Below are 23,390 nucleotides of genomic sequence, written 5' to 3' on the forward strand. Positions count from 1 at the left end.
GCGGAACAACCAGCTCCTGCATCGACGCTGCTTTCGCATCAAGAGGCATCAAGGCGACATGGCGCCGATCACCATCTCTCTTTGGCTCGGATCATTACTCCATCCTAATTGAACCCACTGCGTTGGAGGCGCGCCCCAAACGTGCCTACTCCATTACCAACTGGAGTGCGTTCAGGCGGGCGGTCGACGAGGCGCGGCCACTGGCGCAGATTTCTTTTCAAGTCTAGTTCAAAGCGCTGTCGCAGCCACCCAACGAGCAGAGGAAATGGCAGGGCACCCCACACCTGATATGAAGCTGCTCAATCTGCGCGAGAAGAGAGATCGCGCAGAGCGACGGGCGCGACGGACTGACAGAGCCGCCAAATGGACTGTCTAGAACCGCTTGGACGCCGAAGCGCCCGCCACGCCAACAAGCTATACCGCCGGCAGTGGGCTTCACTATGCCAAAGGATGGAGGAAGATGTCAGCTCGCGGAGGCTGTTTGACACCCTGCAACGCATCACCGAACCAGAGGCAAACCGTCAACTGCTGGCCGCCCTCGCAATCTCCAGCGGGCTCAGCTTTGTAGAGTTGGTAGAGCGGTTTGCCGATCGATTCGTGCGGCCCAGCCCCGCAAACGCAGCTAACATTGCTGTTCTTGAGAGCCCCAGAAGCGACGCCAGTCCCTCGCCCGTCGCCTCGGAAGGTCCATGTAATGCGCCGTTCACCGCGGCGGAACTGAACAATGCGCTGCAGCGCTGCCGCCGCCGCTCGGCGCCCGGACCGGACGGGGTGACATACCAGATGCTGCGAAACCTGGATGCGCAGCAACGACAGATCTTCCAGCAGCAGATAAATCTGGCGTGGGAAAGCGGGGAGCTACCGGAGGATTGGCGAACCGCGGTCGTTTGTCCCATCCGAAAGGCAGTGCGCCCACTTACGGAGCTGAGCGGATACCGGCCAGTGGCATTAACATCGGCGGCAGGTACGCTCATGGAGCATATGGCGTTGCAGCGTCTGAACGAGCGGGCTGTGGAGGCTGATTTGTTTGACGAGCAACAGATCGGTTTCCGTGGGATGCGGTGCACGGCTGATTCTATATCGGACGTTGTTACAGCGCTGGAGCATGCCAGAGCGGCAGACCAGGTTGCGCTGCTGCTACTACTGGACGTCTCGGGCGCTTTTGACAACGTTCACCGCACACCAATTCTCGCGGTGCTTGAGGGGGCCAGTGTGAACGGGCGCCTTTTGCGATACGTTCATGGCTTCCCGAGCGGGCGCACCATGAGCGTACGAGTAGGGGGTAAGCTCTACAAGTCTCGCCCGGTGGACGTGTGCGTGACGCAGGGTTCTGTCTTATCACCATTTCAGTTTAATGTGGCCATGTCGGTGGTGCCGGCCTCCCTCCCCGCGAGCGGCCGACACCATGTGTACATGTCCATATGTGCAGACAACATAGATCTGTGGTGCCGGGGAGCGCCGGTCGAGGCGTTCCGCGTGCGGGGGTGCCTTCAGGGAGCCCTGACCGCAATCGACGCCAGCTTGCGCGGCCTTGGTCTGTCGCTGAGCGCGGACAAATCGGTGGCCATGGCTTGCGTTTCGCGCTCGCGCGCGCACCTTGCGCCACTGTCATTGGACGAGACTCCGATTCCTTGGCGTAAATCGGGGCGGTACCTTGGCCTGTACATCGACTGGCGCGTTTCCTTCCGCCCCGCAGCGACCAAAGCCTGTCTGCAGATAAACAGGATCATCGCCGCCGTGCACATGCTCACCGCTCGAGGCCAGGGCATCTCCCAGCAAGCCGCGCTGCGGCTATACAATGCCGCAGCTTTAGGGGCGGTGCTCTTTGCGCTGCCGCTCGTCACGGTTCGCAAGCCGTGCTGGTAGAAACTCGAGCTCCAGCACCGCAAGTCCCTGCGCGTGTGCCTAGGCCTGCCCAAAAACGCGCAGTGCGCCGCTACGTTGGCCGAGGCAGGAGCGTGGCCACTTGAGCTGCAAGCAGCGCGCAGGGTACTGAACCACATCGACCGGCTTCACCGCGCACCGGACGGTGGCTCGCTGCTGCAGCGTATGCGCTCGCACCCGCGCTCACGAATTGGCGCGGCGCTGCTCGAGTGTTAGCAATTGACACAAGGCCCACCCCTCTACGGCTCCTGCGCGCCCTAGCCTGCTGCCTCTGAGGTACAGCGAGAGATCGTCGGCATTGCTAGAAAGCGGAGCACACCCCTCTGTGCTGTGCAGCAGCTGGCCAGAGCCATCATACACGAGGAGCTGCAGGACCATCTCCTCGTGTACACCGACGGCTCAGTGTTCCTCGACGGCTTCTCCCTTGCTGCTGCGGCTACCATCCCCGCCCTGCGATTGCACAGCCAGCAACACGCAACCTTCCTGGGCTCCTCCACCACTGCGGAGTTGAAGGGGATCCGGCTCGGGCTGGACCTGCTGCTCACCCTCGGCCCTCCGCCGCCCAGGAGTGCTTTGCTGTGCGACTCCCGCGCCGCCCTCAACCGCCTGCAATCAAACGGCCGCGGTACCCCACTAGTGCAGGAAATTCGCTCGCGCATCGAGTGCATCCCGCAGTGAGGATGCGCCGTGCGTGCACAGTGGGTGCCCGGTCACTGCGGCATCGCCGGCAACAAAGATGCTGACGACCTCGCAACCGCTGCACACCAACTACCTGCCAGCGATCTGCCCCTTGTGCTGGAGGACGTGCGTGCGGTCATCCACGACCATATCCGAAAGCAGCACCCCGACCCACGCATCGCATGAGGTGATCGCATCGACAGTATCACCGCCTGTCGCGCACTTACACGGTCACAACGTGCAATGATCCTCCGCGCGCGCACTGGCTGCGTGTGGCCCGGGGAACGACGGGTGCGTCACGGAATCGCAACGAGTGACGTGTGTGACGGATGCGGTGCAGTGGAAACACTAGAACACCTGCTCCTTCATTGTGCAGCGTTCGCCGATGCTCGTCGCGATATGCTAGCGGCCTATAGGGTGCAGGGCATACTAGCAGACTCCTTCAAGACGTTATTGTGGCCGCAGGGCAGTGCGCACAGTCTTGAGCGAACTTTGGTGAGCCTCTGTGCATTCCTCGAACACACGGGATTGACGTCCCGTCTGTTCCCCGTCAGGTAGTTATACGGAGTGACCGAACGCTGCGCGAGTTCTGCCTTGAACGATTAATAACTGGACGCCCCACTCCAGTTTTAGCCAACACAGTGCTGTGAGTCTGTGATATTTAATTGCTCTAAAATGAACTAATCACACGCACAACCTGGACACATTTATTATTGTGTAAATAGTTTGTACATATTACTTCTGCCCCTATCCTTTCTTTCTGTCCCCTCACCTCTTTCATTTCATTTCTCCATTCTGCCTGCTATCCTTTATTTCTGCTGCCCCAGCTCAGGTGGTTCGGTATCGATCGATGGCAGTCCCGCCGCGGTGGCTCAGTGGTTAGGGCGCTCGACTAATGATTCGGAGTTCCCGGGTTCGATCCCGACCGCGGCGGCTGCGTTTTTATGGAGGAAAAACGCTAAGGCGCCCGTGTGCTGTGCGATGTCAGTGCACCCTAAAGATCCCCAGGTGGTCAAAATTATTCCGGAGCCCTCCACTACGGTACCTATTCTTCCTTTCTTCTTTCACTCCCTCCTATATCCCTTCCCTTACGGCTCGGTTAAGGTGTCCAAAGATATGAGACAGATACTGCGCCATTTCCTTTCCCCCAAAACCAATTAATATTTTTATCGATGGCAGATGCCGTGGCTAGCAAAAATTTTGTCGTTCCTTTTTACTATTATTTCAGTAGAAAACCGCTACCACCACCAGTTTCTCTGGTGGAGGTCTTCTAAATTTCGACCATGTGGGGAATTTTAACGTGCACTGACTTCGCACAGCACATATGCGCCTTTTGTGTTTCACCCGTATGCAGTGTGACTGAACTCAGTGCACTGAAAAGAAAACCATTTTTTAGATCTCATTCTCGCAGGGGCCATGCTAATCTTCTCTTTATTATTCAAATGTTAGTGCATGTACTTTGGAAGTACTCCACCATTCGGATCCACAAAAACAACGTTGATATTTCTGAAGCGAAAGCTTCACTATGTTAGGTAAAGCTGATTTGGCCGCGCGTTGCCGGTTGACCATCAAGTGAGCCAGAGGTCAAGTGTGGCTATAGGTCTTACCATATGTTCTCCACTATGGTGTCGCATCACTTGACCTTTGATTCTTGACCTTTGACGTTGACCTTTGGCCTTTATATTCGCCGGTAGAGGACGGTAGACAACGCCGCAGCGTTCGTTGGGTGATCGACCTCTCTCAATCAACCATTAATATATCTGCCACCTGCCAGGGCGCAGACCGGGAGCGCTGCCTTCCTAGTGTGTGGAACGCGCTCGTTACAGACGGCAAGCCCTGTCTACTTCTCGGACACACCACAGCTTTCGATCTCTAACTGGATTCAGAAGTATTTGAACCGTAGCTAATTATTTGTTATGCCTCACACATATTGTATTCATTTTTGTTCGACTAAGGATTTCATGGGACGCGTCGGGAGGAACTTCGGAATTGAATGCCGAAGAGGTTGTGAAATATTTTCGCAATGGCCATGTCTAAGTTTCTTGTCTAACCTTGCGCTTTTTCTTCCCTTGTATATAGACACGTTTGTCAGCGGAGGCTAATTGCAGCGGCTCTATTCGCGGTGCAACGCTGCTATATAAACATGTAAGGGTTGTGAATTGCATAGGTGGAGAAACGATGTTGAGTAAAAGCCGTGAACTGTATCTGCGAAATATGTCGAAAATTCCCTCCCATACCTTGACAATTGCCACCAAACCCTAAGGTGTGTCCTCCAGGCACAAACCCTACCATCCATTTACATTAAGCCTTGCTACCACCAACCCCTTCAGCACCCTCTACAACTACCGTACCTTCACCCTCGCCCATAGCTTAGTGCAATGCCCGGCGTGTGAGCAGTTGGGTTAATGTCGCTATCGCCCCTTCCTCTTCTCCAACCGAACTCTCCCTTCAGCTCCGATTCTAACTTAGGCGTTAAAATGAGATCCTAGCCAGTAAAATTCAACAACTAGAGACAAAACAGGACGGGCCACTCAGAGCCCATGCCCGAATCTGAGCCAGCTAAGCAGGATGATTATGCCTTGGGCTCCTCCGGCCTGACCAGCGTTTCGCGGCGGCCGGTCGGCACCGTGGTGGCTTAGCTGCCTACTGTGGAGTGCCGTATAGGCATTCTAGAGATCAAGGTAGAGGCTTTCCAGGGAAAAATTCTGGAAGCGATGCAACGGAAGGTTTCCTTGGGCAGGTGGCCAGACTTCGTGAAGCAGGCTATCAAGAAAGGATCCTTGCACAGTTAACAATATTATTTGGTTTTTGGGGAAATGAAATGGCGCGGTATATGTCTGAACTTTCGTTGGATACCTAAACCGCGCCGTAAGGGAAGGGATAAAGGAGGGAGTGAAAGAAGAAAGGAAGAAAGAGGTGCCGTAGAGGAGGGCTCCGGAATAATTTCGACCACCTGGGGATCTTTAACATGCACTCACATCGCAGAGCACACGGGCGACTTAGCGTTTTGCCTCCATAAAAATGCAGCTGCCGCGGTCGGGTTCAAACCCGGGAATTCCGGATCAGTAGCCGAGTACGCTAACCACTAAGCCACCGCGGCGGGTCCTTGCACGGTTAACAGAACGAATTTTGTGCAAGCTGAAGGTAAAGGCGGCATCTTACCCTCCTGGGCCGCAGGAAGAGGCACGAAGGAAGGTCGTGTGCATCCCGTATTCACACGGTGTCTCACATCGTCTCAAGAAGATCGCTGCGCGGCAGACTGTGCAGGTGGAGTTCTCCGGCGAACATAGAGTTGGGAAGATATGCGCCGCAGTTCACAGGAAGCTGGAGCCAGCCTCTTCCAGAAAAAATTTCTGGCAGTGCACAGTGCCTCACGCAGAAAAATGAATAACTGCAAAAAAAGGCGTCGTGCATAAGGTTCTTGTGCCTTGCGGAACGATCTGTTATGTGGTGGTGGTGAAAAGAATTTATCTATATATAGAGAGAGGTAGACGGGGAGGGGCCCCTAGTGGGTCTCGCCTCTTACTATAGAAGGCGGAATCCCTCATTCCGGGACCCCGTTGGTCCTGACTGCTGCGCAGGTCCGCCGAACCAGGGCCTGTTTGGCCCATAGTTCCTGGCAGCCGAGCAGAGTCGCCTCCTAGACCTCTCGGGTAGGGGAACGGGTGATGAGGGGAGAGAAGGATTTTGCCTGCATGCCCAAACCACGTGAAAGGTGTCGGCCACCTCCCCACCGGGCACAAAATCCTCAACTGCACGCCAAAATTCAGGGGCTATAAACGGCTCGGTGCTCCCCGCCCACTGCCCAGTTACCCCCGGAACCGATGCAAGTGTCGGCGGACCCGACACCCCATAGCTCTGACGTGCGTTTCACCGCCCTCAAAAATGCCCTCGCCGAGTTATCGACTGGGGGTGGTAAAAGTGTTTTATGAATAAAATAATAGTAAAAAAGAAGGAAAAGGTTTTTGCTAGCCCCAGCATCTGCCATCGATACTGAAGTACCTGAGCTGGGGCAGCGCAAATAAAGGATAAGAGGCAGAATGGAGAAATGAATTGAAGGAGGTGGGGGGACAGGAAGAGAGGATAGGGGAGAAGTAATAGAGACTTTTAGCTGAGCGTGTTTACGTTCCGCGCCGCTGGTAGTTCCCCAGCGGAGCACCAGCGGAATGTAGCGCGAGTAAAGAGTTATAGCGCAGCGTCTAAAACGCCCGAATGAGCGGAGGACGGAGCAGCGCGGAGTGCTGTGCAGCTCCACCTATAGGTAAAAAGCGGAGTTACGCTGAAACGAATATAAATCGCGCTTGAATTTTATGTACTAAAGTTGTAAATAAAGGCATTTTTCGTGTTTATGATATATATTTAAACATTAGAGGTCGTTATTATTCAATTTAAAGTATGTCATCTTAAAAAAAAGAACATTTGGCGCTGTGACGGTCAAGTCAAGGCGAAGCCCCAGGCCGCAAGCTGTTTTTTGGTGCGCTGTGTGTAAATCCGGGCTAGTTCGCGAGTTAGGACCGCATTTTGCCTCCGCCACAGCTATAAGGTAAATTCTAGAGATGCCGAAGAGCATACTCCAAGACCCGCTGCTCTTGTCACAGCTAAAGTGGTCAGAGATAGAAGATCTGCTGTGTCTTGAAGTGTTTGGTGAAACGCGACGTGACCCACTCTCTGTGCGCGGGCTTCTGAACATTTACGATATCGACAGTGGTGTGTTCAAGACGCATTTCAGATTTGAGAAGCATGACTTGCATAGGCTGCAGAGGGCCTTATTAATACCTGAAGCTGTGGTAACTCCATAGAGGGTGGCAGTTCCCGGGGACGAGGCCCTGTGCATAACCCTGCGACGGCTTGCATATCCGATCCGGCTCTGCGATCTTGAAGACCTTTTTAGGCGACACAGCTAGACCCTATCGTCTGTGACCAACGCAGTTCTCGGGCACATTGAAACGCGGTTTTTTCATTTGTTAGACGACCTGAGCAACCATGCCTGGTTGAACCTGGACTCGCTGGAAACGTTCTCTCAGGTAAGCCGTAAATAGGATAAGAGTTTTGCGAGTCGATATTTCTCACATTTTCATGCTTTTTTGAGGCAGTTCACAAAAAAGGAGCCCCGCTTAAAAACTGCGCGGCGTTCATAAACGGCACGGCGCGGGCGATATGCCGACCATCAAGGAACCAAAAGGTTTATTTTAGTGGCTACAAACGCGTCCACGCCCTGAAATATCAGTCAGTAATGTGCCCAGATGGGATTATCTGTCTGTTAGACGGATCGTATCCCGGAAGCAAACATGATGCTGGTATGTAACTGGCAAGCACAGCCGCCTCAACAAAGCGTTGTTTATCATTCTTTCTTCACTATGCCTGGTGCTTGAAAACAGGTAAGGTTGAACGTAGTCTCATTATACAATTTATTTTCCTTCTTCCAGGTAACTTCGGAAACAGCAAAGCATATGCAAAGTTGGAAAAGCTTGTTCAGGGGCGAAACTACGTCATCTACGGGGACCCTGCCTACCCTTTGCGGCCCCTTCTGCTGAAGCCCTATGGCCCATGGTCGGCAGAATCTGTTACCTAGTTGCAGGCTGGCGCTGATCGTTGTCGATTGATGATGGTGCTGAGGGAGGATGCTCTTAATGTGCTGACATGACTTGGCTCTGCTGCTGCTGGCCACCATCCATCCGGTCCAGCTCATTGTCAATGGTAGCCGCAGATGGTCCCAGCACAAGCTCCTCATCGTAAACGCTGAGAAACAGCTGGGCTGCTGGCGATCCTGTTTATAATGAATGAAAAAAGGAGGAGGCAAAATCATTCAAGCAGGGTTCCCAGATTAGGCTACTGTTCCTCCGAGTTGGCATTGAAATTTTACATTTGTCTATGCGGCTATTTTTGGAATACATTTTTGCTGTGCCCATGTCAATATAATTTGTTTTGTAATAAATATTCTGAATGTTTTCGTACACCCTTTCTCTACTTTGTGCCAGTGTTCGAAACTGCTTTCTCCGATGGAGCCCTGTTAGCGGATTGCAAACGATACTAAATTTTGTGTCGGCGTCGGCATATACTGGGCAAGTGTCCTGTATGGGCGGCCCAACAGCCTGTAGACAAAAATGAAGGTAGAACATGCGTGCTTCTAAAGCGTGTTTATATCGTTTCCTAGAGCTTGTCTGTCATCAGGCGGTCAATGTGCTACCTCTACACTGCCTTGGCTGCTATTCTAAGGCAAGAATTCATGTGTACGAAACGTTCAAGTGGATTACACATTATCCAAAAGGGCAAGAGAAGGGGGCAATGTCCCTCATTATCATTTCGGACATACTCCAAGGTGATGGTGGCACATCTTGTGAGTGCCATCTTGTCGCACAGACACCTACCAGACTCAGCGTGACATGATGGATCAGCATTGCACCTGCCTTGCATTGAATCATGAATCAGTGGGCTGCACTGAAAGCCCACTCTGAAGCAATGAAAAGTAAAGAACGCTGCAAGGCAGCAAGAGTGCATATTAAGCGGTATGTACACTGATGAGCAAAATCTACTTTTTGTTCCACTTATCGGTAAATTTGAGTGAATGAACAAGCTCATTCAATGCGAGGCCCTGGCCCCTGTCGGGCTAAAGGAGAAATTCATCTCTTTTGTGAAAAAGTTAATGGCAAAAATTTCAATAGCTGCACCTACGCAGGACAACTGAGCGAAATGGGAGCAGCACATACATATTAAATTTCAGTGCATGGGAATTCTTTTCTTAACAGCCTCGAAACGTCTCTCAGCTTCTCTAACAAACATTTTCTGTTGGATAGGCACCACAACTTTATTTTTGTGTGCACTAAAGTGGTTAACCCTAGCCTAAAGCTTTGGAGCAACCTGCGCCTTCCTAGATAAAAATGCAAAGTACTCAGTGATTTTTATCTGGCACTCGCTCAGTGCTTTTATAACTACAAATTCAATATATGCAATACAATCCGATGATCGCCAGTCATAAATGAAATTCGACGATCTGGCATAGCCTTCCCGGTTCAAAATGAATTCTGGGTAAGCTTGAGAAATGTATAAAATGTTGCCGGCAAGCTGACGTTCCCAATGATGTCTGAGCTGGCACTCTGTTGTCATTCACTTATGAAACGTCACCGTCGAACGAGCGTTAAGCTAGGTCTCTGTCACTAAAACGTCCTGACAAAGTGCCTAACTAGATTTTACAAACGCTCCTTCACGTGAAGTTTGGCTTGGCCAGCAATGGAGGCTGCTACAAGGGTTTTAAACCGGACATGAATTTTTGTCCCGTTTCAGCTGTAACATTTCCTATGGGCCAAGCAGTTAGACTTCGAAATCAGCTCATGATGCCCCAGATCCTTCGATAACCTAATTTGTTTTGTCTGTTGTGATAGAATTAGGCAACTCTGTATACAAGTCGCGCTAACATATTCTTCACCTATCACTAGGTGCGATAAAAAGCTCAGCCCACTGGCATGCAACTGTCAGCTCCGCTATCATTTGATTTAGTCCACAAAGAGTGGGCGCGCCGCAGCCTGTGATACACCTCTGTGCACAGTCATGCGGTGAACCCTCCCCCACTCCTCCCGAGAGGCTCAGAGAAAGAGAAAACAAGCTAGAACACAGACAACTACATGAAAACTCAAGTGTTTCATGTGTGCACACATGGGCTACTTGTAGGAAGCCCAGTACACGAGCTTACGGGCCGTGCATGCGGCTTTAGAGTTATCAGGTCGAAATAGAAAACACAAGAAGGCGAACTTAGATGCAGGCATGACAAAAACTTACCGTCGTTCTCACCAGCTACGCAAATTTGCGAAGCTGGCCCGGCCGAATAGGCGCAGTCGTCAGCACGTTCTTTAACTGGCTCGCACCTCGTCGTTCCTGAGCTGCCCTACTAGTCCTTGAGGCGTCATGAGCCGTTCCTGGCTTCTTCCAACGCACTGCGCAGCCTGCACTCCTTGGGGCAATCCTTGACTCGTACTGCACAGCCCGCGCGTAGTCGGAGAGGTCCTGAAGAATATTCTCCTTTTCAGTGTACAGCTCTTCGGTCCCCGATCTGAATAGGCCAGAAAATGCACGTCACATAAACATGTGCGCCAGAGCTGCAGAGAGAACAAACAAAAGCACAATCACTTTTTGAGATTCTTCGTGTCTTGCCGCCTCTAGTAGCCGATGAGAAGATCTACGCGATCTTTTATTCCGCCAATCGTTAGCTCTCGGCCTACCGCCCGGTTAACGCTCGCGAGGACGCTCACCCACCTGAGCTCGTCCCCGAATGACCCTGTCGCGGCCAATTCCCGCAGAAGGCAAAGATCTTCTTGCGTGCTAAAACATTTGCGCGGCTTCTTTGCTTGCAGGCGTGCTTGCGCCGCGTCCGTGCTCGATGAAGCCGACGCAGCAACGTCCGCACGGGAGGCCGCCATGTTAGTGCTCGACGACGCTCGCTCGCACTCGCTGGGCGATCTCCGCTGGAAAGACGAGATGAGCGGGCGAGCGCGCAGCGCCGTAAACCCGCTGGCCGCCTGAGCGTTCTGCGCATGCGCACTGGCGCCCTCTCTCGTCCGCTCCTCTCCGCTGGCCGCTGGCCCGCTCTGCTAAAAGTCTAATTTCGACCACCTGGCGATCTTTAACTTCCACTGACATTATACAGCAGACGGGTACCTTAGGAACTTCGGATAAGCAGCCTAGCGCGCTAACCACTCAGCCACCACTGCAGGTATGCGCAGTATCTGTCTCGTATCGGCGGGCAACTGAACCACGCCGTCAGAGAACGGAGGAGAAAGCCTTAATTGTTGCACTGTATTAAATTGGGAATCGGAGGTGGGGATAGTTGTTGCGCTTGGTGGCAGTTCCTATTCCCGGACCCCATTGGCCGCGCTGCTGCCCGTGCTGTCTGGTCCAGGGCTCGCTGGGCCTCCAGGTACGAGCTGGACAGGGTCGCCTCGCAGCCCTCCCTTGTTGACTGACTTATCACAGTTGTATGTGTACTGTACTGGCAGGCCCATAAATGTGGTCAGCATACTGCCCGCAGAATTTTCACCTGCCCGTGAATGTAGAGTCCATGTGTTCTAGTATGACGGTATTTAAGAAAGGCCTGGTTTGTAGCCGTGTTTGTAGGGGTGTGCTACAATCAGACGAAACCGTAGACACCTGTACACAACGCAAAACACTCATGAGACATGAAATATTGAGCGACCCTAAAGGCGCGGGTTTGATTCCTACTTCGGCGGTCGAATTGCGTTGGAGGCGAAATTCTAGAGGCCTGTCAACTGGCGATTTCAGTGCATGTTAAAGAACCCCAGGTGGTCCAAAATATTTGGAGCCCTTCACTCAGTAGCCTTCGGCCGACTGCTTCTTTTTGGTGTAGGCTTTTATGGGGTGGCGCATATTTGAGTCGCGTTCCCCTATGATAGTTTAGTTCCTAGGACGCAGAGCTTCGTAGAGGAAGAGGAGGAAAAACATTTATTCAGAGCACAAAAACTGGGTGGGTTCAGTACGAGAACCCATTGGTCGTCATCATAATCCGGCCCCTCTCATCCAGCGATTTCTGGTCGAGTGGGCTGTGGCTATGAAGGGTTGCCTCCCAGCGCTCATGAGTCGTATCGGGATTGCTGTCCAAGTCTGGGTTTTCTTGACATTCCCAAACCGCGTGAAAGAGTGTGCCAACTGCTCCACAGAAGGGGCAGGACGAATGGTAGGCTTATGGGTACCATTTACTCATTAGGTAAGGATTGGGCAGAGTATTAGTTTGTAGTCGCCTGATTATGTGCTCTTTATATTTACTTAGGGTTTTGTGAGGAAGAGGATATTTCCTTCTTGTGATCCTATAGTACTCCGTAATTTCTGTTAGCTTAGTAAGGGTGAGGGGTTGTCAACTATGTCAGAGAGAGGCTGCGTGCCAGACGCTCGGAGGAGGAGAGCTCGAGCAGCTGTGTTGGCCGCCTCATTGCCCGTCGTTGAGAGGTGCCCTGGCGTCCAGAAGATCTGGATGTTGGAAGGATTATACCTTTCCAAAATTTCCCAACACGGAGCGCCAACGCGGCCTCTGAGGTAATTGCGTACCACTGCTTGTGAGTCGGACATAACCATTGCCTCGCTGTTCTTTGATATCACTAGTCCGATAGCTGCTTCTTCAGCCGATGTGGTATCGACCGCGTGGATAAGGCTGCTTGCAATAATATCCCCCCGGGGTGAAACTGCTGCAATTGCCCCGACTCTGTTAACGGGTTAGCCGCATCGACGTAGATCGTGTCCTTGTTTCCATCCCAGCGCTTAGAGAGGTGTCTAGCTCTGGCTAGTCTCCGTCCTCTGTTATATTCCTCATCCATGCGTTTTGGTATGGGGTGAGTCGTAATGTGTGATCTCATCTGCATGGGCATGTCGATCTTGTCAGCGACTTCCCGGGGTGGACTGATTCTCAGCTTCTGTAATATTTTCCTGCCAGGCTTAGATTTTGAGAGCCTGACAATTTGATTTACACGGTGGGCCTCTATTAGTTCGTCGATGGTGTTATGGATCCCCAGCTGTAGTAAGCGCTAAGTGGATGTGCATAATGGGAGTCCCAGCGCCGTCTTAACTGCCTTTCGAATAATAACATCTAGTTGGTCTTTCTCCTTTTTGCTAAGCCGTAAGTAAGGGGTGTCGTATGTTAGTTTAGAGAGAATAAAAGCCTAAACTAATCTTAGGGCCTCCTTCTCTCTTAGCCGATTTCTTTTCTTGATTACCCGGCGTAGCATTCTAGAGACTTGTTCGGAAATGGCTTGGAGCTGTCTGATTGTAGTGGTGTTAGTGTTGCCGCAGGGTATGATGGCTCCCAGGTTCTTGATCTCTTTCTTGATCGGAATGCTCATACCCTGGACCGTAATGGCGACAGAGGGAGTGGACGGCAAAAGCCCCGTATTCTGCCTCTTGCCACGGTCGATCAGGAGTAACTCTGATTTCTCGGGAAAGCACGTTAACCCATGCCTCGCCGCATGCTGGCACACGACATTCGCTGCTTCCTGAAGCCGGCCTTGAATTTCCCCTTCATTACCGCTGCAACACCAGATCGTAATGTCTTCGGCGTATATAGCGTGCTCAATGCCTTGGATGCGGTCTAGCTTCTCTGGTAGCCCACGCATGGCCAGGTTGAAGAGAAGCGGAGACAAGACCGCTCCCTGCGGGGTGCCCTTGGAACCTAGATTGAATATAGAGGAGGTCCGATCACCAATACTTATTGACGCTTTTCTATTGGAGATAAAGTCCCTCACGTAATTATACGTGCGGTCACCACAGTTGATGCTGTTAAGCTCATGCAGTATTCCCTGGTGGTTGACATTGTCAAATGCCCCTTTTAAATCGAGCGCTAGGATGGCCTTGACCTGACGTCTGCCGGGGTTGTCCAGAATATCCTCTCTGATACGGAGGAGAGTATCCTGTGTAGACAGCTTTTCTGTAAACCCGTACAGCGTGTCAGGGAGGATATCAGTCTTCCTCAGGAGTCGTTTCAGTCGGGCGTTCACGACCCTCTCGAACAGTTTAGCCAGACACGACGTCAGGGAGATCGGTCGTAAATGATCAATATCGCATGACTTATTGGGCTTGGGAATAAATCGCACTAAAGCCAATTTCCAGGAGTTAGGGATCTGGCCCTTGTGCCAGCACTGCGTGTTGAAGTATTTCACTAATTTTCTTAAAGAGATGTCATCCATATTAAAGAGCATCTTGATGTTTATCTCGTCCGGTCCAGGAGCGGTGTTCTTACGCATGACGTCAAGCTCCGCCCTCAGTTCCTCAACCGTTACGTCTTGGTCCATCTCTTCATTGGGTGCACCGGTGTACGCAGGGAGAGGGTACGAGGATCCCAGATCGAGGAATTTCCGTGCAAGTTCTGCAATGAGGGCTTCGTTGTCCCCTTTATAGCTGTGCAAGGCGTTACAGAGCTTGTCTGTTTGCTCTTTCCGGTTTGAGTTCGGCTCGATAAGGGATCTGAGGAGTCCCCATGCTTTAGCCGTGCCCATTCTACCGTTGAACTCATCACACAGCTTGAGCCAGTTTTGGTTAGCGAGGTTATGTGCGTAGTCATCCGCTTCTTTGGTGAGTTCTGCAATCTTGGTCTTCAGCTTGCGATTTAACTTTTGCCTTTTCCACCTCCTTGTCAGAGATCTCCTGGCTTCCCACAGATGTAACAGGTGCGGGTCAACTGCCGGAGTTTCCTCCGTGGTGTTCGCTGTCGTAGAGTTCCTGGCGACGGTTTTCATCTCCAGCGCTGTCCATGCCTCAATATCTGTGATATCTTCGTCCGGGAGTCGTGCGAGACGACAGGAGACGATAGGAGCTTCGTAGACCACGAGCCGGAACGGAAACCGGTGGTCTCAACGCCTGATCGGTAGGCCTCGGGAACGAACGACTAATCCAAGAGCCACCTCGCATCACTGCCGCCTAGAACACTGTTTTGTTCTCGTGGCTGAAGGAAGAATGGAAAGTCTGCCATGCCCGCTGGCTCGTTCTGAGAAACAATCGCTGGCACGTGCAAACAGAGAGGATTTGAAAGAGACGCGCGAAGCCGGAACACTCTGACGTCGTTGTTGTTGTTAGCCTATCTAAAGATGGCACAACATTCTGACCAAGGCTTCAGTTCATTCTTCTTCTACTTCTTTAACCCAGGTATATAGCACATACCCACGCGGGGGGGATTGGCCAAGGTATAGTTGAATAAACAAAGAAGTTTCCATGAAAGATGATGACAAAAATGTAGCAGCAATCGTGAATTTTGAAAAATCAATGAATAAAAACAAGAGAACAATATCGACAGTTAAATAACAGACAGCATTTTGGTGAAAAAGAAGAGCTCGTAGAACTTTAAAAGAATTAGCACATCAACCTACCAGTTGCAATTATGTAATCGTGGAGAAACCCACAAATAGAACCCAATGCAAATTCCTTGCCGTTCGCACCAAACGATAATAATACTGGCAAAGATAAAGGGAGCCCTAACCTGGAGAGAGGGACCTCCAGGTAAATCTTTCTCTGGAGTGCGAACTTTGGGCAGTAGAGCAGAAAATGGTCTAAAGATTCAACTTTCCCACATGCGTCACATAGGTTCGTCGTTGTCAACCCACACCTGGATAGATATAAATTCAATCTTGGAATCCTGCACCGCAACCGCGTCATTGTTACCTCACACAGCCTGGATTTACACGAACGGATGTTCCAATTATATGCTAAGTGCTGATAGTCAGTGGTATTTAGTAAGGGATCTCGTAACCTGGCTGATATATGTAGGAATCGCTGAAACCTGGAAATCGCCAGCAGGCTGAAATTCGGGATGGGATGTGTCACTGACCCGTCAAGAGCCAACCTTGCTAAGTAATCAGCCACCTCATTTGAATGAATACCTGCATGGCCAGGGACCCAGACAAAACGGACCACCTTCAAAGTGCATGGGACAAAAAATCGCAGGATATGGCTCAAAAAATCTTCTTGTGAAGTGTCAAGGGAGACTAACACTGACAAACAATCAGCGAGAAGAATAACATGAGACACATGGCATGGAACTTTGTGAAGGGCCATTCCAAGAGCCAAAATTTCCGCAAAGAATATAGGAATATAATCTGGGATGCGGAGGGAATAGCTCCATGCCAAATCCTGCGAAAAGATGCCAACTGCAGCTTTTTGGCAGTTGACGGAGGCATCGGTAGCAAGCACCGTATGATGGGGGTATTTCTCTATATGATCCGAGAGAATACCGTTTAAAATGTTTGCTGGCATGTGTTTCGCATGAGATGGGAAGACGTGGTCGAAATGGAATTCCACTGCTGCCGGCGTGTCATCAACCCACTGCAAAGAACTGAGATCAACATCAATCGGTGTTAAAAGGTTCTGCGTTAACATAATTTGTGGCATTTGATACCGTGGCCAATGATGAGAAAAGAATAAGACCGGCTGAGACACAAAAATAGGAGTACTGACATCAGTCACTGGGTCCATCGACCTGAGGAAAGTTCGCACCGTCAGTATTTGAAAACGGGAAATTAGATCAGGAATACGGGCTTCCAGATAAAGCAGGGCGTTTGAAACTGATTTTGGGAGACCAAGGCAGAGGCGGAGACCGCGCCTTTCCAGTAAGATTAAGGGTTGAATCTTGTAGCTTGCGCTACCAGAGAACAGAATGCAACCAAATTCAAGTATAGGTCTTACGTAGGCTTTGTATAGTAACAATAACGTGTCGCGGCGCATCCCAAACTTTTTATTGGCGATTCTTGTCAGCCGCCCTAGAGCGCGTTCTCCTTTAAAAGCATTGTTGTTTATATGAAGGCTCCAATCTAATGCTGGGTGATAAGTAACACACAGATATTTTACGGATTCCACTTGTAGAATCTGGAGAGAGCGATGGACTAATGAAATGTGCAAAGGCCTGTCTGAAGGAAATACAAAAACTCCGCATTTGTCTACATTCAGGGATAACTTAATACCCTGCAACCATACTCCAAGAGCATCCAAATATCCCTGCAGAATGTGGTAAAGGGAGTGGATATCCCTGGCCGAGGCGAAAAAAGCTATGTCATCTGCATACACAAAAACTGTTATATCAGGACGATTGGGGATGCCACTGCCAAAATATTAAAAAGCAGAGGGGATAGCACCGATCCTTGCGGCACACCTCTGAAATGGTAATATGTATTTGAGCATAGGGTTCCCTCGGCGCAGTAAAAGAATCTGTCCTTCAGAAATTCCGATATCCACGCATAAATGTAGGCTGGAGGATGTAACTGAGCAAGTCTGTTAAGTAAAATAGTATGCTCTACACTGTCATAGGCTTTTGCTACATCAAGAGTGAGCAAAGCTGAAACTTCTCTTCTGCGTAGCGAGAGCCGGATTCTGCTCTCAAGATCCACATGCGCGGACCATATAGAGCATCCACGACGAAAGCCAATCTGGGCTGAGCTGACACCGTTGATGTCATGAACTTGTTTTGTGAGGCGACTGTGCACTATTCTTTCTATTAATTTGACTAAATTTGAAGTCAGCGGAATTGGCCGAATATTATCTAAGACGTATCCTTTTCCTACATCTTTCATTAATAAAATAATTTTCGCCGTCTTCCAAATGCTTGGAATCCATGCATTTTCCTGAGAAGCATTGACCATATCTAAGAGGGCGCTTGTAAACTCCTGGGCTAAAATTTTAATCATACCAACAGTGACACCATCTGGTCCAGGAGCTGCAGGATGCAACATTGCCAGGACTGAGAGGAGCTCTGATGCGTCAACCTCGGTATGATCTGAAGATGGTGAAATTGTGCACAAAGGGACGTTGCTCTGCGTCTGGAAGCGTAACGCCAATCCCTGAGCAATACACTCCAGGCTCTCCTGAGCCTTTTGTGGTGATAACACTGTTGAACTAGTGAGAAGAGGGACGACAGAACTCTTGTTACGTTCCATGAATCTATACAGGGCTTTCCGATGACGAGGATTTGAAAGATATGTGTTTAAATTTTGGTTGTACTCCTCCTTGGCTTTTGCAATTGTTTTTTTGGAAGATGCAGAGAAGAATTTGTAATTTAACCAATTAGCCGAACTCTGGTTGCAGGACAGCCTCTTCCAGGCCGCTTTTCTGCGACAATAGGCCTTCTCACATTCTTCTGTCCACCAAGGAGACGGCTGTTTAGTAGAGGCTGCTGCGGGCACAGCGAATATTGAGTGGTCTATTGCATTTAGCAAAAATGAAACCGTCTGCTCAGCTCTGTCATCCCGGCTTGTATTAACTAAAGAGGCCAGTGAGGCGGACATCAGAGTTTTTTAAATTTTGTGGTTGACAAATTTATGGGTTACACAACTAGCTTTAAGAGGAGATAACCGGATAGTGAAAGTTATAGGAAAGTGATCACTAGACTTACCCGAATCCTCTGTCGACCAATCAGTCACATCTAGCCTACCTGCTGATAATGTTAAGTCAATGGCTGAGCGAGCAACCCCTCGCATAAAGGTTATTTCTCTAGAATTGCAGCAGCGTACAGCATTTGCAGACAGCCACGACCAGAGAAGCTGGCCGCAGGAATCAGTACGACTTCCCCAGTCACTATGGTGAGAATGAAAATCTTCTGCGATGACTGCACTGTTTGTGCCAGTCACCAAGCTGTCTAAACAGTCTGTTCAGTGTACACCAAAAGGAAAATAGACATTGGCAATTGTAATATCAGCACAATGCGGAAATGAAATTTTGATCGCTAAAAGCTCACAGTCAGGGAGAACAATTTTCTGAGAGATCGATGCCTGATGACATAAATTTTTAGATAGCATGTTTACCAAACCACCTCCCCTGCCAACATTTCGATCTGACCTGAAAACTCGAAAGTTTCTCATTGAAAATGATTTTTACGGTGATGACCACGTTTCTTGTAAAAGTACAATATCAGGCTTATGCTTGTGAATAAGTATGTCTAGATCTGGAAGAGAAGACAAGACGGAACGGCAATTCCATTGTAATACTTTTTACCTGCCATAATTATTGACCAATTGAAGAGGCCGAAACCACCTCTTTAAGGATATCAACATGGTGATGAAGTTTGGGTGGTCCCTTGTTAGCTTTAATGTGTGGAGAACTAGAATTAGATGGTGATGAGGAAGCACGGCGCTTCTGCGTAGGGCACAATATTTCGACATCTGTTGTGCAGATGTCACTGCGACATTCACTGCTAGGAACAGAGATGTTAGGTGGGACCTGGGGAGCATCAGAAGGTGATGTAGAGCGGCTAGCACTAGCTGCAGAAGCTGAAACAGATGCAGACGTTGCTGCCAGGAGGGTGTTGATGGTGACGCAGACTGAACTGCAACAAACTGAGCCAACGCCTCAGAGAAAGTGTTTAGCACTCGTTCAACCACATTAATAAGAGCTTTTTCGACTGTGGTCACAATTGAGGCAGTGAAGTTGGACTCAATGTCCCCAACAGAAGCGCGCACACGACTAGCATATGAATCTTTTTTCCTGTTAAGAACAGCGTAAGCATCGGCTCTTGTGCACCGCTTCTCTTTGATAATGTCCAACAAGCTACGCTCTCCACTACGTTTTGCGCAGTTGGCATCATCAGCTGAGTGGTTGTTGCTGCAGAGGCAACAATGAGGCTGCTCTGAGGTGCAGTGATCAGCAGAATGACCTTTTCCACTTAAACGGCAGCGGGTCTCCGACTTGCATGCTTTGCCGCTATGACCGAACCGCCAACAGGTGGTGCATTGAAGAGGGCGGGGTTCTAGAGTGTCCACACGGTATACAATCGGCCAGATTTTTTGTTCAGCAGGACAGGAAGAGCCAGCAAAAGTTGTTATTAAAGACTCAGTAGCAACACGCGAGCCATTTACCTCTCTACTGCAGCGGTAGACTGAAAGGACCCCAACACCTGCATCCTGAAATTCCTGTAGAATTTCTTGCGGGGATGATGCTGGGTCGACACCTCTTACGACACCCTTGACACATGCAAGCTGTTCGGGAATGAATGCTTTCACCGGCAGCGAGCTGAAATTTTTGCACTTAAGCAAGTCTGCAACACAAGCGATGTCCGAGGACTTGCACACAATTCCTCGACGGCCAAATGGACGCACCTCAGATCTGCAGGTATTGGGCAGTCAATGATCTTAGCTCCTGTTGAATTCTTTTGGGGATTTCATTTTGATCACACCCTCACCGATTGGAACGATAGCCACGGGAACCGCATCAATGCCATTTTTGTGAAAGGACTCAAGTGGCAGGCTTTGGGCTGGCAAGCTGGCAAACCAAGCTGCCGACCCTCCACCTGGGGAGGTCAACGACATCTCTCAGCAAAACGCGCTCTCAGGTTCACATGAACTGCGTCTTAAACTACGCATTGGCCAAAACCCCCCAACGTAGAACGGGCTCACCAAGGATGAACAAGCCGGAACCACCAGAAGATGCAGAAAACAGCAGCGGCCAGCAAAAACACGTCGGCACGTTGTTGTTGTTGTTAGCCTATCAAAAGATGGCGCATACCCACACTGGGGCATCGGCCAAGAATCGGGTGGCTATTCACCTGAACGCAGTTAACAAAAAGGAAAAGCACGTGGGAGCGCAACACCGGTGAATTTTTCGTCTTGAACAGAAAAGGGGTGAGTGTTTTGATTTTAAAATTTTAAGAATAATAATAAAGAGAGGGAAAAAATATTAATGATTTAGTCAAAATGTAATAATTGATAGAAAAGAAAAGGTTGGAACACTTAGCAAGGCAGTCGGTGAGATTCTATCAGGAAATTTAGAACAGCGGTACAAACAGATCTGTGATAATAATATTAATTGGTTTTTGGGGAAAGGAAATGACACAGTATCTGTCTCATATATCGTTGGAGACCTGAACCGCGCCGTAAGGGAAGGGATAAAGGAGGGAGTGAAAGAAGAAAGGAAGAAGAGGTGCCGTAGTGGAGGGCTCCGGAATAATTTCGGCCACCTGGGGATTATTAACGTGCACTGACATCGCATAGCACACGGGCGCCTAAGCGTTTTTCCTCCATAAAAACGCAGCCGCCGCGGTCGGGTTCGAACCCGGGAACTCCGGATCAGTAGTCGAGCGCCCTAACCACTGAGCCACCGCGGCGCGTACAGATCTGTGGCTGAACCCAAATGTGGTGGCGCCAAATGATAGCAAGAATGGGCTGCTCAAACTAAGGCCTAGATTCTGCAAGGGCTCCTCCAGCAACCTTCTTCTCAGAGAGTTAAATCGGCGACAATACAGCCAAAAATGTTCAATAGATTCAGGCTCACGGCAAAATGCACAAAGGGGAGAGAGCGCCAAACCCGACTTGTGTAAATAGAAATTTAGAGGGGGGATGCGGCAGCACGTCCGTCTTCTTATACCCCTTGCTTCGTCTTCTTTTCCTCCTAGCCGGAATTTTTACTTATTCGACTTTTTTAAATGAAAACTGGTTTTCAGGAAAGGAAATGACGCAGTAACTGTCTCACTTATCTCGGGCGACGGCCGAACTGCACTGTAAGGGAAGGTGGTGGGCGGTTACAACTTTACTGCCACAGAATGAAAGGGATTAGTTGGGGCGAGTGTAGGGTGGCCCGCAGTCGGGGGCGACCTCTTGAGCTCGTGTCAGTATGGGCAGAGTGTCGTCGGAGGGGGTTTGCTGGTGCATTGCCATAATATATGGTCTTGGATGCCGTGTGTCCCGTCACCGCAGTACGGGCATGCGGGGTCATATTCACTGTTCGTGATTAATCATAATCACTAGAGGCTAAGAACTGCCTTTGTTTGTAGGCGTCTGATTGCCGTGGCTTGCGCCCTGTCCAAGTCGGGGTGAGGGGCGCATCTAAGCTCAAGATAAAAAAATACAAAAATTGTTTTTTGAGGAAAGGAGTCGGCGCAATATCTGTCTCAAATATCGGCGGACGCTTGAACCGCGCCGTAAGAGAAGGGATAAAGGGATAAGAAAGTAATCGCACAGCACACGGGGGCCTTAGCGTTTCGCCTCCATCGAAACGCAACCGCCGCGATTGGGTTCGAACCCGGGAACTCCGGATCAGTAGCCGAGCGCCCTAACTACTGAGCCACTTGCGGCGGAGGCTAGCTCGCGATAAAAGTTCGTAATCTCCGCGTACGAGCGAGGCGCCTAGGCGGGGGCGTCCGTTCCAGAGAGGTCTCCTGTCCCCTGGTTGGTTGAAACCTCAGGCTAGATGGTCGGCCCCCTCTTTTCTGGAGTTACCAGCGTGAGCCAGAACCCATACCACATTGATGTGATCGAGAGTTCGGTTGCGCAGAATTCGCATTGCGAGCGCGCTTACAGCTTTTTGGCGAAATTTTGAATGGATCCGCGATGGCCAGTGCGTTAGCTACTTTCTCTGCCTCGCGTATTGAGCTAGCGTGAAAGGTTGTAGTGTTAACGCGGGCTGACTTGGAGTGGACATACATGCAATGTATGCTTTTTATGTGTTGAGCTGCATCCACGTACACTGCTCGTGGTTCAATCTTGTGCTATTTCTCAAAGGCCGGCGCCCTTGCTTTCCTGTGGGCGTCGTGTCTGTCTGGCAGCATGTTCGTGGCTACTGGCTTAACAGCTAGTCTGCTAGTAATGTCGACTGATAAATGTGATCTTGCACATATCTTCTTTACGGGGTGGATGTGGAGTTTGTAGAGAATTAGGCGTCCCGCAGCAGTGAGCGACAAGCGGGTAACTTGTGCTGTCTTATGAGCTTCGATTAGCTCAACGAGCGTGTTAAAAAATCCCAACTACAGCAATCAATCTCAGTTGGCGTATGCCGGCAGGCCAACGGCCGAATTGTATGCTGTTTTCATAATGCCATTAAGTACCTCTTCGTCCCTGCGACGCAGACGATAGTACGGGAAGGCGTACGTAGGTGATTCAAGTTCTCATGCATGATTGCATGATCCTGCACAGGTCGGCTTCTGCCATGCCTCTGCGACATTGTGACAATGCGCCTCACCAGCCGCCTATGTGGTGCGCCGTGCCGCGTAGCCCGCGAATCGCTTCCGTGTTGTGAATGGGCAACTCAAAGGGTTGTCAAGGGTCGGGAGCTGCCTGTGAGGCTGAGATCGACTGCTGCAGTTGGGTGGGTCTAAGTGACAGGAGTTGCTTGCTGGCGGCGGTGTTTAGTTGTACGTGGGATGTATAGGCTGCCAGCACTGCGACAGCGGGAATGATACGCGTGTTGCTGATGACTACAGTCAAAAGGTGGTGTTCTGATTGTAGGGGTTATGACAGCTCTTCTGTGCAGCTGTGTTTCGTAGGTAGTAGGTTTCGTTCTGATTTAGCCGGTGAACACGCAAGGCCGTTCCCCTGCGCGAAAGAGGGTACAGTGTCCATACTGTGTGGATGCCCATCTGGCATGGGTCT

The 23,390-nt window shown here is 50.4% G+C and overlaps 1 pseudogene; it reads right to left on the reverse strand.

Annotated features, from left to right (window-relative positions):
* Positions 1–3,938: 3,938 nt before the first annotated feature.
* Positions 3,939–4,031, reverse strand: LOC144108923 (U6 spliceosomal RNA; annotated as a pseudogene).
* Between the last annotated feature and the right edge of the window lie 19,359 nt (positions 4,032–23,390).

This window comes from Amblyomma americanum, chromosome 10, assembly GCF_052857255.1.
Source record: "Amblyomma americanum isolate KBUSLIRL-KWMA chromosome 10, ASM5285725v1, whole genome shotgun sequence".
Lineage (NCBI taxonomy): Eukaryota > Metazoa > Arthropoda > Arachnida > Ixodida > Ixodidae > Amblyomma > Amblyomma americanum.